Source organism: Pantherophis guttatus, chromosome 3, assembly GCF_059756535.1.
Source record: "Pantherophis guttatus breed Tessera chromosome 3, ASM5975653v1, whole genome shotgun sequence".
Lineage (NCBI taxonomy): Eukaryota > Metazoa > Chordata > Lepidosauria > Squamata > Colubridae > Pantherophis > Pantherophis guttatus.
Genome location: NC_142065.1, coordinates 43991214 through 44007511, shown reverse-complemented (window position 1 = coordinate 44007511; position 16298 = coordinate 43991214). Strand labels below are relative to the sequence as shown.

At 36.1% G+C, this 16298-nt stretch overlaps 1 long non-coding RNA gene across 1 annotated transcript in view; it reads left to right on the top strand.

Annotated features, from left to right (window-relative positions):
* The first annotated feature begins 662 nt into the window (after positions 1-662).
* LOC148114563 (uncharacterized) overlaps positions 663-16298 on the top strand; it is a 53068-nt gene continuing 37432 nt past the window's right edge. The window contains exon 1 of the long non-coding RNA XR_015733034.1: positions 663-7305. This is a non-coding gene — a long non-coding RNA (uncharacterized LOC148114563). The remainder of the gene's footprint in view (positions 7306-16298) is intronic.

Here is a 16298-nt window from a genome sequence, read left to right as displayed (position 1 = left end):
TATGTGATAGTTAGGCAAAGAATTTAAGGTTCAAACAGCTAAATATTTATTTGGATACAACATTGGGATACAATACTTAAAGCACGCCTGAACAGAGAAAACAACCTGTGTGTTTTTGCTACCGGTATCCCTTTGACCATAGCAATTAGAATGAAATAGCTGGAACAACTCCTGTGAAATAATGAATGAGGCAAAATATCAAAACAGTGGGAGAAAACAAGATTCATATCAATTTTATATAATTCTTGTTCATATTTATCATTTAAATTTTATTCATAAAAGCACAGAACCTAAAAATTCTACCAAGAGAGTAAATTAAGCATTTTTTTCTTCCTAAAAACAGCAAAAAATAACGTATAGTTTAGGAATAGAAGCCATTATTGCCCAATATAAGTGATACATTCAATTTTTCCTATCCTTCACTTTTGAACTGGCCTTTTGCAGGCAGTACTGATGCAGAAACTAGAGTAATTAGACTCCTTACAAGACTACAAAATTTCCCCCTTGGAGCTGACACACAGTTATGGAACATCACGTAGAAAGCAGCAGTATAAATATAGTTAAACACAAGGGGGGGGGGGGATCAAATTGATTCCAAAACTGAAACAATCACTTTCCAATATTTCATGAAAAAGTCACATTCTGTTCATTCACACACACACACACACACACACACACAGAGAGAGAGAGAGAGAGAGAGAGAGAGAGAGAGAGAGAGAGAGAGAGAGAGAGAGAGAGAGAGAGAGAGAGAGAGAGAGAGAGAGAGAGAACATTTCAATTATTTCTTTTTTATGCCATACCTCTGGCTTTATTTGTCCTCAAACAAAATAGGTTATAGTGGAACAGAAGAAACTGATCAAGCAAATGTTTACTTTGTCTCAAGGAATTAGTTGCAAGCAAGCCCGCTTCCCCATTATAAAGAATCATTATCGTGAGGAAATCCTACATTTTACATTTAAACGATATAAAGATTTGAAAATGGAAGTATTCATTTACTATAGCTTTTCTGCTTTTTAGATGTATTACACAAAAATTTCATTGGATGCTTTATTCTACAATATAATTTTATACCATTAGGAATGTTTTATCTTCAACTGATTCTATCATAAAACAAAACTTATTTGTTGAGCATCATGAGACCATTTAAATACATAGCACTAAAAGCCTTATTTACCCAGGCCTTTGGTAACAAAATGAGATCCCTCACTTGATTGCACTTCTACTTTTGAGAGATGGGTGGAATATAAGTTGAATAAATTAGTGTTATTATTTAGGAAATAAGGAAGTAAGTCAGATTTCCTAATAAAACCATATTATAAATGACTAGCACGCATGTGCAGGGGAATCTTTACCTTATTTTATACTAAAAAGTCAATCATATTGAAAGCAAGAATACAACTGGAGCTGGAAGGATAAATCACAATGGTATGTACAAAACAAAATTTTAAAATGCTTTGTTCTGGACCTGGAATAAAACACTCCCTTTTAAAAGGTTCCATCAGAATGTTATTGCTGTGCTTGAAATGTTTCAAGTATTGCAGTCACAGAAAACAACTGGAACTCAGAACTGTTGTTCCCATGATTTATTCCTTAAGGTCATAATGTTTGCCAGGGGCAGGGGATTATTGCTTTTTATTGTTTTTATATTGGGTTTTATCTTTAGAATCACTGACAGTGGGCAGCCATATAAATTTTCACTTGAGAGCAGGACAAGAAGTAACAGTTGAAGTCTTATCCAACCTAGAACTAAGGAGAAATTTCCTGACTGTAAGCACAATTAACAGCTTGCTTCCAGAAGCTGTGGTTGCTCCATCACTGGAGGTTTCTAAGAAGAGACTGGACAGCCATTTGCCCGGAATGTTATAGGGGCTCCAACTTTAACAGGGGGATAGACTAGAAGACCTCCAAGATCCCCTCCAATTCTGTTGTACAGGTAGACAGACAGACAGACATTAAGTGATGTGATCATTGGTCCACCAACCAAAATAATATAAAATTTGTCAGAATATTTTTCAACATTTCTGGAAACATTAAATAAATCCTATGGGAAACTGTGGAATACATCTCTGCTCTTAACCACTGGAAAAATACTTTAATCTAAACAGGTATCAGCAAGTGACACGTTTCACAACAGAAAATCAATGTTTTCCATTTCTTTCCCAGATTGTTGAACCAAACTAATCTTTTAAAAATTATTTTTGCTACTATATCTGACTCCAAGGCATTAAAAATATCAAATTAAATTGTAGTTTTCTTAGGAAGATATTTTTCAAAACATTAATAAGTTCCTTAGTCAATTTTTCTATAGGGATTGATCTTGCCAAGTAATTGAGGTAACAGACTTCGTGTTTCTTTTTGTAAGAATTCTGCCAGGTTTAGGCCCAGCATAAGTACCAGTAATTGTTTAGTCCTCTGCTGTGTCTTTTTGCTTTGTATAAAGGAGAGACTGCTAGCTGAAAAAAGAAATTAATGTAGGGGGAAAATTGCTGTTGTTTTTTAATATCATGTCAACAGTGTTTAAGAGTAAGCAGATAATATGCAAACCTGTCAAAGCCAAGCCAATATAATTTTTTTCCATTTTGAATGCATTCTTAATATCAACAAGTTTTAAGAGCATGCATTGACACACCAAAGTTTAACAAATTAAGTTTTCCAAACCCACACTGTACCAGTTACTCTTTACATAACCCTAGGAGCATTAGCAAGTTTTGTATGAAATACAACAATTCACATGTCGATGAAGACTCTCAATCATCCACCCAAAGGTATCCACTCAAAGGCAACTGCCATGATTCAACCATTAGATAACAATTCACACCTTCGTCTGACCTACCTGCAAAATAATGAACAGGACAAAACCCACCTACAATCTACCCATTCCATTCCATCAATCTCAATAGCTGGGTTTAGATCTTATCGGAGCTGTGTTGATCAGGTACTTAGTCTTACAAGCCATATTGAAAGCAGCTATCAGAATAAATTGAAAACATCTGTTGTATTTGTGGATCTCACAGCAGCATACGACACAGTATGGAGGGAGGGCCTATTAAAGAAATTCCTCCATGCTGTCCCCTGTAGGACTATGGGCCGCCTAATAAATAACATGCTTTCAGCAAGGACCTTTCAAGTCATCATGGGTGACAAAATCAGTAAGCAAAGACACCTGAATAACGGATTCCCTCAGGGGCTCCATCTCTATTTAATCTATACATTTCTGATATACCACCCACGATATCAAAAAAGTTCTCTTATGCTGATGACCTGGCATTAGCATATAGCCACAAGGACATCGAAGCTACAGAAGGCGTGCTTATAGCCGACCTTACAACTTTGAGCACATACTTCCACCAATGGAGATTAATCCCAAGTGTAAGTAAAACAGTTACATCATGTTTTCATCTCAACAACAAATTGGCAAAAAGAGAACTCAATGTATACCTAAATAACAAACTGCTCCCATACGAGGCAACACCAAAATACCTGGGGGTCACTTTAGACAGGACCCTGTCCTTTAAGAAACATATCCAGAATATGACTGCCAAGGTTAACAGCAGAAATAACATCCTACAAAAACTATGTGGAACAACTTGGGGAGCTTCAGCCCCAACTCTCCGATGTGCAGCCCTCGGGCTTTGCTACTCTGCAGCGGAATACTGTGCACCTGTATGGATAAACAGCTCACATACAGGACTTATTGATGTTCAACTTAACCATACGATGAGGCTAATTACTGGGTGCATAAAATCTACACCTAGTTACTGGTTACCAGTTCTTAGTCACATACTCCCCCCGCACTTACGACGACAAGAAGCTCTCATTCGGGAGTATAGTAAGATCCTGTTAAATTTCTCTCTACCCATACATGGATACATTCCTGATCTCTTAAGATGCCGATTAAAGTCAAGAAATCCACCAATCTTGACAGCGCGTAAGTTGATGGCCGATCATCAGAACACCACACAAAAGTGGATGGAGGCGTGGAACAGCTGTTCCCCCCAAGATGTCTCCGAGCATATCAATCCTAGTAGTATACTTCCAGGATTTAGCCTACCCCGACACATATAGGTGACATATAATAGAATTAGAAAACTCATGGGGTGTGTGCTGACTCCCTGTATAAATGGGGAAAGACACCTTCAGCACAATGTGATTGCGGGGCCCCTCGACAGACTATCCAGCATATAGTGAGGGAATGCCCTAACAGAAGGTATCCAGGAGATTCTAGGGACTTCCTCTGCATAACAACAGCAGCTACTGACTGGATCTCCAAACTCGACATTAAACTTTGAAATGTTATTTCTGTTTTCCTTTTAGGTTTTCTTACTGCTTTTTTATTGTTTTAATTGTTTTTAACCTGTAAAAATGAAGTGTTTTAATGCTGTGTGTGACCAGCCATACGCTAAATAAATAAATAAATCTCAATAGCAGTAGGGGGGTGTTTGGCCCATGCTGCTGTGCGGATTAGGATGGAAAATGGTTAGGAGAACAAATAAGACAGCAAATGAATTGTCCAATTGAAATTCAATCAGAATATTCAAAATAGAGCCACTTGAAACATGTTTCATGTTTTGAACATTCAAAACAGCCATTAGTAGGTTGGAATGCTTTCCACGTCCCTAACATGTACACTGATAGTATCATTTGCTTTTTGTTACAAGATATAACAGCATTTATTATTCTTCAAAATTAATCACAGAAAATTTATTTTCAGATCGTACATTTGCAGTATGAGCTAGATTTAGTACATTCTTTTAAAAACTATGCATCCATTTCAAGTTAGGACAATAGTGGAGGGGGTCTATTAAAAACAAAAGTCTTAATTGATTCAAAAACTGGATCTTTTTATATTGAGATATCATTTCCCTATCCAAAATTCTTGAAGCTTAATAAAACCAAAAGAAAACCCAACATTGTGTGTAAAGACAAGGAAGGCTGAACCAAGACTGCCTAACTATTACTAAGCACATTCACTACAACAGAAACGCCAGCACAGACTATGTCTTCGGGGCAGGAAGTGGAATAAATCCTAAAAAGGGTATGGCTATCTGGAATTCTGAACAGTCAGGAATCTCTATAATTTTTCCTGCGGATCCAATTTCATCATAATTATATATAAGCCTATGTAACTTTAAGACAGCTAAAATGCAGTGTTAGTCATTATAGGAAACCAAACATCAATTTATTGGGAAAAATCCACAGAAAGAAAAATTAAAACATATATCTTAGTCACAGATTTAAGATTTCTTAGATACGGATTAATTCCACAGCACTTATTTTAAAGTAACACACTGCAGGAGTATTTTTTTTTTTTAAAAAATAGTAGGTTTGAGAAATACATCTCACTGCAACCATAAACAGAAGCAAAGCATTTTGAAAATAAAGATTATATAGTGACACACAGTGGCTTACTAGTTCTGTAATTTCATTTTTTCCAGAGTTTTTTAGTCATCCTCATAATTAACAGAATGCTTAGCAAATAATTCATCCCCAAGGCAAAAAATAGAATGTGCCAATTAGAAACACACCTTACTCTTCTGATTAGTGGAAAGTATGGTCCCTTTTACAAAGTTAGTGGCCTATTCCTTGAAATGCAGAATCACAATTAAAATGTCATTTTTATTTTTGGTAGAAGTGTGACATTTCTAAAGTGTCCTGTCCATCCCCAAATCACTGATATTAAACAATATTTCAATCGGAGTGGCTTATGCCCTATATATTGTACATATCAATATTTCCGCCACTGCAAATACACATTGCTTATAGTTTTCTGTACCCCGGAAGTTGAGAAGTAGATATAAAAATATAAACTGATTCGTCAAACTTAAAACAAATGTATGCGGTCTACCTCTTTGATCAGGGTCTAATCTTCCCGAACAGTTTATTATTAAAGGAACAGACGCAGGATCCAGCACTGCGGATCTTGTAATCTCCAACTCTTAAGGTTATGCACCAGCAGGGCCCTCGGTTTCCTATTCCTGTATTATCTAAACAAGGGCTTTTATTATAGTGCAGCTTTACAACCGCTTCTCTTCTTTTTTTTTTTCCAATATGGTCCTCTATAACTTCAACTATCACGAGGAAGAAGCAAAAAAAAAAAAAAAGGGCTGCACCTGCGGGATGGCTTAGAAGCATCGGCTGAATTTAGGATCTGGGCGGCGCTTAATGCCTCTTGAACCGGTTTGCACATTTGCATCATCAGCGCAGCCTCTCATCGCCTCGGCAACTGCAGGAGCGAGCGGTACAGAACAGAACATTTCCCTCCCCCGGGGAGCTCGGCGTTCTTTTCTCCACCTCCCTCCGCCTTCCCCCCCCCCCTCCGCATTTAGGCGAGTTCGAGCTGTTCTTCTTCCGACCGGCTCCACCACGTGGCTGCCCATCTTAACTGGGCCGCGCACTCGTGACAGCTTGCCAAAACGAAAACAAGGCGAAATAATCCCAATCGCTCCTCTGCGGACAGCTACGCTACTCCGACGCATTCCAAACCCAGGATCAGGAAGCGATCGATTAGAGGAGCGCAGAAACCACCGCTTTTGCTCGCCATGGGCAAGGAACCCAAATCGGACTCTTTTGTAATTATTGTTTTTCCCCCTCTCCGACAACCAAAACAAAGACGCTCAGAAATCTTTATGGGAGAGATTCAAAAATAAGCAGATCCCAACGCTAAATCATTCGATTGCTGATCTTACCTTCCTAGCAGCGTTCATTTACATCCCATCTTTAACTACCTATATTTTCCTCTCTTCTTCTGACGCACTTCAGTTTCTCGGACTGCCATTCCTATGCAGTTCGTCCGCTGTATTGAGTTTCAAATTAACAGATATTGTTTTCCAGTGTGGTGGTCAAACTCCTCCTTTGTAATTCTGTGGCACTCGCGTATTGCATGAACAGCGCCGGTGGTCACTCCTTCAAATGACACACAAAAATATTTTTTTGTTTACTTCCCTTTGCCATGTCTTTTAACTTGGCACCCTTCTCAACCTCAGAACGCCGACTGCGTCAGCTGGTGCAAATCGAGAACACCTTCTCTGTATACCGCCTACTAACTGCATTCGTTTCCCCCATCCGTTCTCTCTAAGCATGTCCAGACGTGGAGACATCTCTCCAGCAAAAGTACAGTCCGACCCTTAAAAAGCACAAGAACTTCCTGCCTCCCACCATTCTCTACGTTTATTTCGAGAATGAACAAGTGAGTCTTGAAGAGGCCTCTCAGCTTTGCTATTGGCTCTGCCTGATATACCTCCGCATTTTTATTGGCTGAAGGGAAAAGGAGGAAAAAAGAACATGCTGCCATTTGTTTGCATGCCTGTAAGTACGACGTTTTATACTCGCGCAGCTTCTGGAATATTTGCAGATATAAGAAACAAAAATCGTTTATCCCTAAGTCGCCCTGCACTGTTCAGCTTCTCACTCAGTTCATCACACAGTACTTTGGGTGATTAAACCTGTTCACCAGTGATTTGTTTGGTTTTTGTTCCAGATATTTTAATTGTGATTCATAACAATTTAAGGGTAAGACGCTAAGACGCTTTTAGATACATTCAAGACTTGAAGTTAGGAGTTGAGTGTTAAATTATGTGGGTTTAGGTTTATACATACATACATACACACCCAAAACTGGCATATTACAGAGAGCTTTGGTATTAGGCTAAACCCTTTTCTCTGACATCTAGTTTTCCATAAACATTCTCAATATTTATTATTTAGTGGAGTGCAGTTCAGTTCTATATGGTGCCTGCCATCCAAGCAGTAAAACCGTGACATGATGTAATGGTTCAGTGAGAAGATAAATATAGATGGGATTTTAGCCTAACCATTGCTGGAAAATCTTGTGCTGATGTTAAGAGGATTTGGACATTTTGAAAGATTTTCAAGGGAAAATTAGTTGCAATTTAGAGGTGTTCTGAAGTGCAATATAAATAATAGGTGTTCTTACCAAGGACTAAAAATAAAACAGATTGCCTGGGATTGTTTCCTGGCTGTATTTTCAAACTCAAATGATAAAAACTGAAAGTTTCCTCAAGCCTTGATTCTTTGTGAGGGAGTGCACTTTCTGATGCGTTCCTGTCTCTGAGACTTCCCTCACAGTTATCTGGGTTGGAAAAGTTAACAGTAGTCCTTGATTAATGACCACATTTGGGACTGGCAACTTCATTACTGAGCACCACAATTGCTAAGTGAAAAATCACATCACTACTTTCTTCCTTCTTCCTACTACCGGGTGTGGCACCAATGGTACCAATGGCTGGAAAGGAAAATAAACATAACCTTAGACGATAACAACTAGGGTGAAAGATTAAGTAATAAGGAGAGGATGTAAATACATACTAAGTCTTAAGTAGTTGAATTAAGAATCTAATATTATTTTCTTATTATCATGCAAAGAAAAATATTATATATAATGTTGATGACAAAAAGTATATATGTAGAATGTTGTGTGGGTGCTGTGGGTGGTGGGAGTTTTGTTTGTTTTGTATTGTCTTTGTATTTTTGTTTACATTTTAACAATAAAAATATATTAAAAAAAAAAGAAAAATCACATCACCACAATGGTTTTATAGAGAGAGATTAGCCCAAGTCATTGTACTAAAGCAGCACCACAAATTGTAGAGCATTTTTGGACTTTTTTTGTTCCCAACTAAAAATTCTCGAAGTTCTCTGCATCACTGTGGAAAGAAATACTCAAGGCTGCTGATGTAAGTTTTCTTTCATTATGGCTTTTTGTTTTTGGGACTTGAAGACAGCAAAGCACACACCTGTGTTGCAGGGAGATAGAAGAGAAATGCTGAAGGCCTGCATAGGGTGTGGGTGTCATTGGAAAGGACATTGAGATGGAGAACTGAAAAAGCAACCAGCTGTGCATGGAGGAGGTGAAACTAAAACAACTTGGTGAAGTAAGCATTGAGGCCCTGAAACTACCAGCTAGTAAAAAAATAGCAGGTTTTAAATCTTCACTAGTCTTGCAAACATCAGCCAGCTACAGCCAGTCAACAAATAATTGCTTTCTCCGTTCTATAAAACCAATAAAGACTGAATGATAGAGAAGCAACTCAGTAAAATAGAACAATTTTCAGGCTACTTCAACATTAAACAGGACTACTAATATATAAAAGCTGGAGAGTGGATGATAATATAAAACTAACAAGGTAAAAAGACATTAATCCTTTAAAAGAGAGAGCTACTTTTTTTAAAATAAAAAAATTGATAACGTAAATTTGATAACATAAATTGGCAATTTATGTTGTTACAACTAAAATCTATGGACTTTGGAGAGATTTATTAACATGATAAACATAAAGCCAATATACCATAAACAAACGGCAAAAGATTGGTAAATGGAGATACGACAGAAAATTTTAATATAAAAGAAGCACAAGACAAGGATGTCCGCTATCTCCTTTACTATTTATATTGACATTGGAAGTGCTAAATAGAAATATTAGACAAGATATAGAAATTAAAGGTATGGAAATAAAAAAGGAACAATATAAATTAGACATTTGCAGACAATTTGGTCTTTATCTTGGAAGACCCACAAGAAAATGGACTTAAACTAATTAGGAAAATAGAAGAATATGGTGAAGTTGCAGGACTGAAAATAAATAAAGAAAAAATAATAGTTAAAAATGTTACAGACTCAGAAAGAAGAACTAACGAGGAAAATAGGTATACAGATAGTCAAGAAAGTTAAATATTTAACCAAGGTGTGTAATGGCAAGGTGTGTTACGATTAAAGAAGATTATTATAAATTGGAGCCACAAATTAAAACAGATTTGGAGAAGTGGAAAAATCTACAACTATCATTGATGGCAAGAGCCAGTATAAAAATGAATATCCTGCCAAAATTACTATATTTATTTCAAACAATACCAATAAAACTAGAAAAAATATTTTGAAGAATTAAATAAAACAATATTAAAATATACTTGGCAAGGGAAAAAAGCAAGGATAAGCTTGAAAATGTTGCAAGATTTTAAAAATAGAAGTGGTTTTGGGCTACCAGATTGGGAATTGTATTGTCAAGCTTCCATACTTACATGGGTGAAAGAATGGACTGGCTTGAAGAACAAAAGACTATTGACCTTAGAAGGACATGATCTTGAACTAGGTTGACATGCTTTTTCATGGTATGGAAAAAACAAAATACATAATTATTTCCAAAGACACTACGTTAGGAATGCATTATTATTAGTATGGGAGAAAATTAAAGAACAACATTATTTGAAAATATCGATCTGGCTTTCCACAGTGGAAGCACTGATTTATCCAAATGTTATTGGATAAATCTAGATATGAGAAGGATGTATGGTTTAAATAAAGAATTAACAGAACTAGATCAGATATTATCAGGGACAGATAAAAAATTAATAAAGGACCATATTGGAAAAAATTAATAAAGAAAATATATAGTTATTTGATTAGTATTAAGATGGAAGATGAACAAGTAAAAGAGACATTGATAGTATGGGCTAAAAATTTTGGCTATTCAATCGAGTTAGATCAAGGACAGAGATTATGGGATAGAAATTATAAATTAACAATGTCTACTGCATACAAATAAAATCTTTATAAAATGTTTTATAAATGGCATGTTCCGCCCTCAAGGTTAGCAAAGATGTTTAAGGATAAATCTGCAAAATGTTGTAAATGTCACCAGATACCTGGTTCATACTATAATATGTGGTGGACATGTCAAAGAGTGAAAAAATATTGGACAAAAATACATACATGGCTTGAAAAAATGATAAAACAACATATAGATTTGAAACCAGAGACATTTTTGTTGGGCATTTTACCAGACAAGTATAACAAAGGGAATATATATCTGATTTTACATGTATTGATTGCAGCGAGAATAGTATTTGCACAACAATGGAAAAGTGAAGAGATCCCAACATTGAAGATTTGATTAGAAAAATATTAGAATGTGCAGAAATGGATAAGCTAACACTTACAGTTAAGGAAAAGAAAGAAACTGAATATTTTTTGACTTGGGACTTATTTTATCAATGGGTAGCTGACAAAAACAAGAGCTAGAAACAGGAAAATATATGAAAGGATCAGTGATATAAGAAAGATATGTTAACTTGGTTAAACAAATAGTATGATTATTATTGTTATTAATATTAATATAATTGATATTAATGCAATGAATATTGCTGTAAACACTGTGATTATTATTTCTTAAAATGATTTGAACTCAGATAACACACTGTTCAATTAAAATGGAATTTTTATACGCTATAAAATAAAATAAAAACTTATTACAAAAAAAAAAAAGAGCTAGGGAAAGAACTGTAGTAATAGTCATGAATGAAAGTGACTATATGTATCTCAGGATAATGTTGCAGGATCCAATCTGGGTCAGTCACTGGGACCAGAGGTTTTATTTTCCAAGCTTTCGGACTAGTGCTGGAGCCTATCTTCAAGGAAGTTCTTCAAGGAACTTCTCTCTAGCAATGTGTGTGCTGTTCTGTGTAAGGTATTTATAGTCCCTATTGTACGTGGCTTTTTAGATGTTGATTGGGATGTGTTGATGACTGGCTTTTAAGTCATTGGCTATAATTTGCTTGTGCTGCCCAGCCCTTGCCTTCTATAAACTTGATAGGTTGGTGGTAAATTAGCACTCCTGTTGACTGATGAGGGGCCTGTTTTCCAGGCTGCAATTACTTCCATGGCTGTTTTTGTGCCTGCTTGTCCAACTATTTAATAGCTACAAAATTGAATTGTCCGTTGCACTGTGAGGCTATCAATGAGTTTGGGTCTCCTCATCTGACACATCATTTGAATTCTTGCAGTCTGTTGGTTAGCTTTCTTCCCGTCTGCCCTACATAGTCACAGGGGCAATCCATGCAGGGGATTCAGTACATTACATTGACAGTGGCGAAATGCAGCTGGTTTTATCTGGCTCGAGCGAATTGGTAGCGCCAGCGGCGGGAGGCTCTGCACAGCCGTCCAGACATCACGTCCAGTTTTTGACACTCTGCACATGCACAGAAGGTCCTGCACATGCACAGAAGGTCCTACGCATGCACAGAGGTGTCACATGCAAGCGAAGCGAGTGCGTGGACGTGCTCCCATTTACGAACCAGTAGTGAAGGTAAGTGGATTTCACCCCTGTACATTGGACTTATCTCCCACCAATTTTGCAGCCTCTAAGATTGTTGGATGAGCAGGCACACAAAAACAGCCAGGGATGTATTAAGGCCTCTTGTCAGTCAACAAGAGTGCTGATTTACCACCAGCCTATCAAGTTCTAGTTTAATTTTATAAATTGCCCTTTACATTTGAAAAGCATCAAGTTTGGGGAAAGGTGCTCTTACCTAACATAGAAGCTGTTACAGGTTTTTTTTTAAGTTTTACAAGACATTATTCATATTAATGGGGGGGGGATCAAACTGACAGCATCCTTTTAACATAAATAAGTGTTAATAAACTATTTTATGACCCAATCATAAGTTATATTGCACAACAACAGGAAAATGGCTTTGAATAATTTTTCATGTAACAGGCTATTAAAATGCTGTACAACTAATTAATCTACTAATGAGGCACCTTATTATCTTTCCACAAGATAGTATGTTGCCAAAGAAAAACTGAGTGTAGGCCAAGTTGTGAATTGAAAAGGATACAATATGTAAACAGACAACAAGGGAATGTTTAAAAAAAACTGAAAGAGAAAGGTAAGGAAAGGTAATGACAATGTAATGAAATACATACTGTACTTTATAAATCTTGCAAGCAAATAATCCAGCATTAACTAAAGGTAGTGAAGGTAGTAAATGTAGAAATCTCTGATGTAAAGTGCTGTTATTATCTCAAGAATTTTCTCCCTCTCAGATGATAGGTTTTTTAGTATTTCTTATGCAGGGGTGGGTTCTAAATTTTTTTACTACCGGTTCTGTGGGTGTGGCTTATTTTGTGGGCGTGACTTGATGGTCATGTGACAATTATTTAGGATTTAGCAGAGGTACTGGTCTACCAGGCTTTTAATTGCTTGCAGAGCTGTACCGATCTACCCATTTATTTTTGCAGGCACTGATCTACTCTTGTATTTTTGCAGGCAGTGATCTACTCATGTATTTTTGCAGGCACCGGTCTACTCATTTGTTTTCTTTTAACACTGATCAGCTGTAGGGCGGCCCTTTGAAGCCCCGCGGCAACAGTTTAAACAGTTTTTTTCCCTCTAGCCATCAGCTGGGACTCAGGAGGCAGCAATAGATTGGGGGTGGGGCCAAATAAAAGGTAAGAATAACGCAGGGGGCGGGGGGGCGGGCAGAACTGGTTCGGTGACATCATATTGTCACCGCTACCGGCTCGGCAGAACCAGGAAGAACCAGGAGGAACCCACCACTGTTCTTATGTTAATATTTCTTATGTTAAATCTTTCAAATAGTGCAGAAGAAGCAAATTTCAGACTCATGCTCAATCATTATATATCTATTACATATCCAACCATATATTTTGTATATAATTCAAAAATAAACTGAAGCTTTAATAAGTACTTTAAAAATATTAAAATATTTTAAAAATATTTAAATACTTATTAAAAATACTTTAATAAGTATTTAAAGTTTTGGAAAGCATTTTTTTTCTCAAGAGGCAGCGACATAGTAAAGCCATACATGTTTATGTATACAGAAGCAATAGACATTTTGTAGACCTTAAGCTTATACTAAGTGGAGAAGGAAAGTTGTATTAGTCTATACTATCCAAGAATCAGATTGAGTTTGGTCTTTGTAGACTAACAATTTTTACTAAAGGCATAAACTTTCATGTGCTGCAGCTCACTTTATCAGTTGCAATATAGTGGTTAAATGATAGGGGATTTAAATTTGGATACAGGAAAAAGGGAAAATAGGCTTGCTGATGTCAGTTATATACCAGACAGATTAGAAATATGTTATAATTTAACAACTGTACTCTGTTAATTTGTTTTGTTCAATGTGACCTTCAGGGATAACCTGCAATCTTTTGATGTACTGTATTTGATGTCAGTTGTGTGACCATTTTTCTTTTAATCCAGATGACTATTTTGAGGTATGTAATGGAAGGTCCTTGGAAAATTGAAGTCCTTTGATACTACTTTGTCCTTGGTTTGAGTATTGATTCAAACATGGGTTTGTCCATTCTTTTCTGCAGAATTTGGTCCTTTTGTTTTATATAGAATCCCAAGGGACAATGCTGAAAGGTGATGGCATCTACCATATTAGAGGAACAGCATGGAAGGTGCCTCTAGTTTTATGTGTGAAGTTGGTGGGACTTTAGATGGTGCTTTTGGTGTAAATGCAGGAGCAAAGTAGACATTTAGATTTGGCTTCTATATTAGTGTCATTATTCATATTGGTTTTTGTTCCTTGTAAAACTGCTTCAAGCTGATGGTTGTTTATATGCAAGAATGGATCTAGCATCCAGGACTGCAGAATAAAAACTAATATAAAATTAGTAAAGAAAAAGAAAAGGCGCAAATAAGAAAAAAAAGAGGAAAAAGAGAAAAAAGCAATATAGTAAAAAAAGGAATGCATAAAAATAGCTTTCCCTTTAATCATAAATACAGTTTTAGTAAGTTAACACCTTTTCTTAAAATACAACAAAATGATTTCTATCTCTATAAATATTTAACTTACAGTACAATCCCTAATAACAGTTTTAGTATGTCTTTATCATTATTGATCCAGGAAGTTGATTTTAGGCTGTTCTTTTTCCTCAGAAGAAATGTTACCAGAGCTTCAGTGGCATTAGGACATTCAGAGTCAAATCAGCATCCTGAAAAGGAAATTGAACCAAGTAAAATATTTTGGAAAAAAAACTTGTGATAATACTATTGGTAACCAAATTACTTCATTCTATACCATTAGAAATCTCAATATGATGCAGTGCCTATTAACCAGAAGAGGACCTACTGAACCTCAACTGAACAATTGGAGCCTGGCAGATGCCAGCCCTAACTGCATCTTTACCAAGATCAGGAATGAAGCATGGTAAATTGTGCGTCAAGACATCTGTTAGAAGAAGAGAGAAAAGACTACGTACTTTTAAAACTGGAATAGCTGAGAATGAATTTAGGCTGCCTTTATGGTAGGTTGAGAATTAGGCCATGCTTATTGGGGTGTTTTCATGCCATGGTTAGCATGACATGAGAATCAGCTTATATCTCAAGTACAGAATTAATGAGACTTTGCCAATGTTCAGGATTTTAGAGATCATATGCTTTAGAATATAGGTTCTTTCGGGCTGGCTTATATTAAGCAAATATAAGAATGGGAAGTATGGGAGTAGAGATATCCAGAAAAAAGAGCAGCAAACAAAGTATGTTTTTTGACATGACCAATAAGACACCAAGATATCTCTATAAGAATATAAAAAAGATTTTTCCCCAACTTGATGCCCTTTTGGGTTCATAAAGGACAAGCTAGTTCTTTTTTTAATAGACCTCTTGTCATCTTTTCTATAAACATTTAGCTTATCTTGCATTTGGACTATATGACCCAGTAAGTGTATGACACAAACAATAGCTAGAAAAATAACTGAGATAGCTATTTGGACTCCATTGTACTTGACCCAAATGAACTGTCATTGAAATAGCCTTGAAAGAAATGATGATATTAAGTTGCTTTGAATTCTTCTAGTCTTGAATGTTGTAAATTGCATTCATGATAAGAATCAGGAATTTATGAAGACTATGATAGTCTATTAGGGGTTAAAGTGCTAGTTTAGAAAGTAGGAATCTGTGAGCCAGTCACTCTCTCACAGCTCAGCCCACCTCACAGGGTTGTTGTAGGGAAAATAGGCATGTGTAAGGCATGTTTACCACCTTAAGGTATATATGAAAAAGTGGGATAAAAATATAATAACAATAATTAAAGGTCCCACTTTTGTTCCTTAAAAGATTAGGAGTTTCTAAAAGCTTAATGATATTCTAAAAAGGTTGTTATAAGAGTATAAAAATAAAATATTCACATGTATGACAAATGTTAGAAATCACTTATGTTTGAATGTGTTTTTTTCCATTTCTAATAGAATCAAAAGATAGCACATTTCAATATAGAATACCTGTAGAAACTTTTTGGAATTCAATTTAACCTTCAAGTAGGAATAATATATAACTTACTTAAATATTCAAGGTGACACTATTGTTTTTTTTCCTTTAGAAAAACTGCATTTGAAAATACTTATGTCATTAAATGGCTCTTGAACATCTATACATTAAATCATATATTCTTCAAAGTTCTTAGACAAACTGAATTTATTCTTGGGATTGGCTTAAGGCCCAGAAATCTAAAGGGCCACTTTTCTTTTT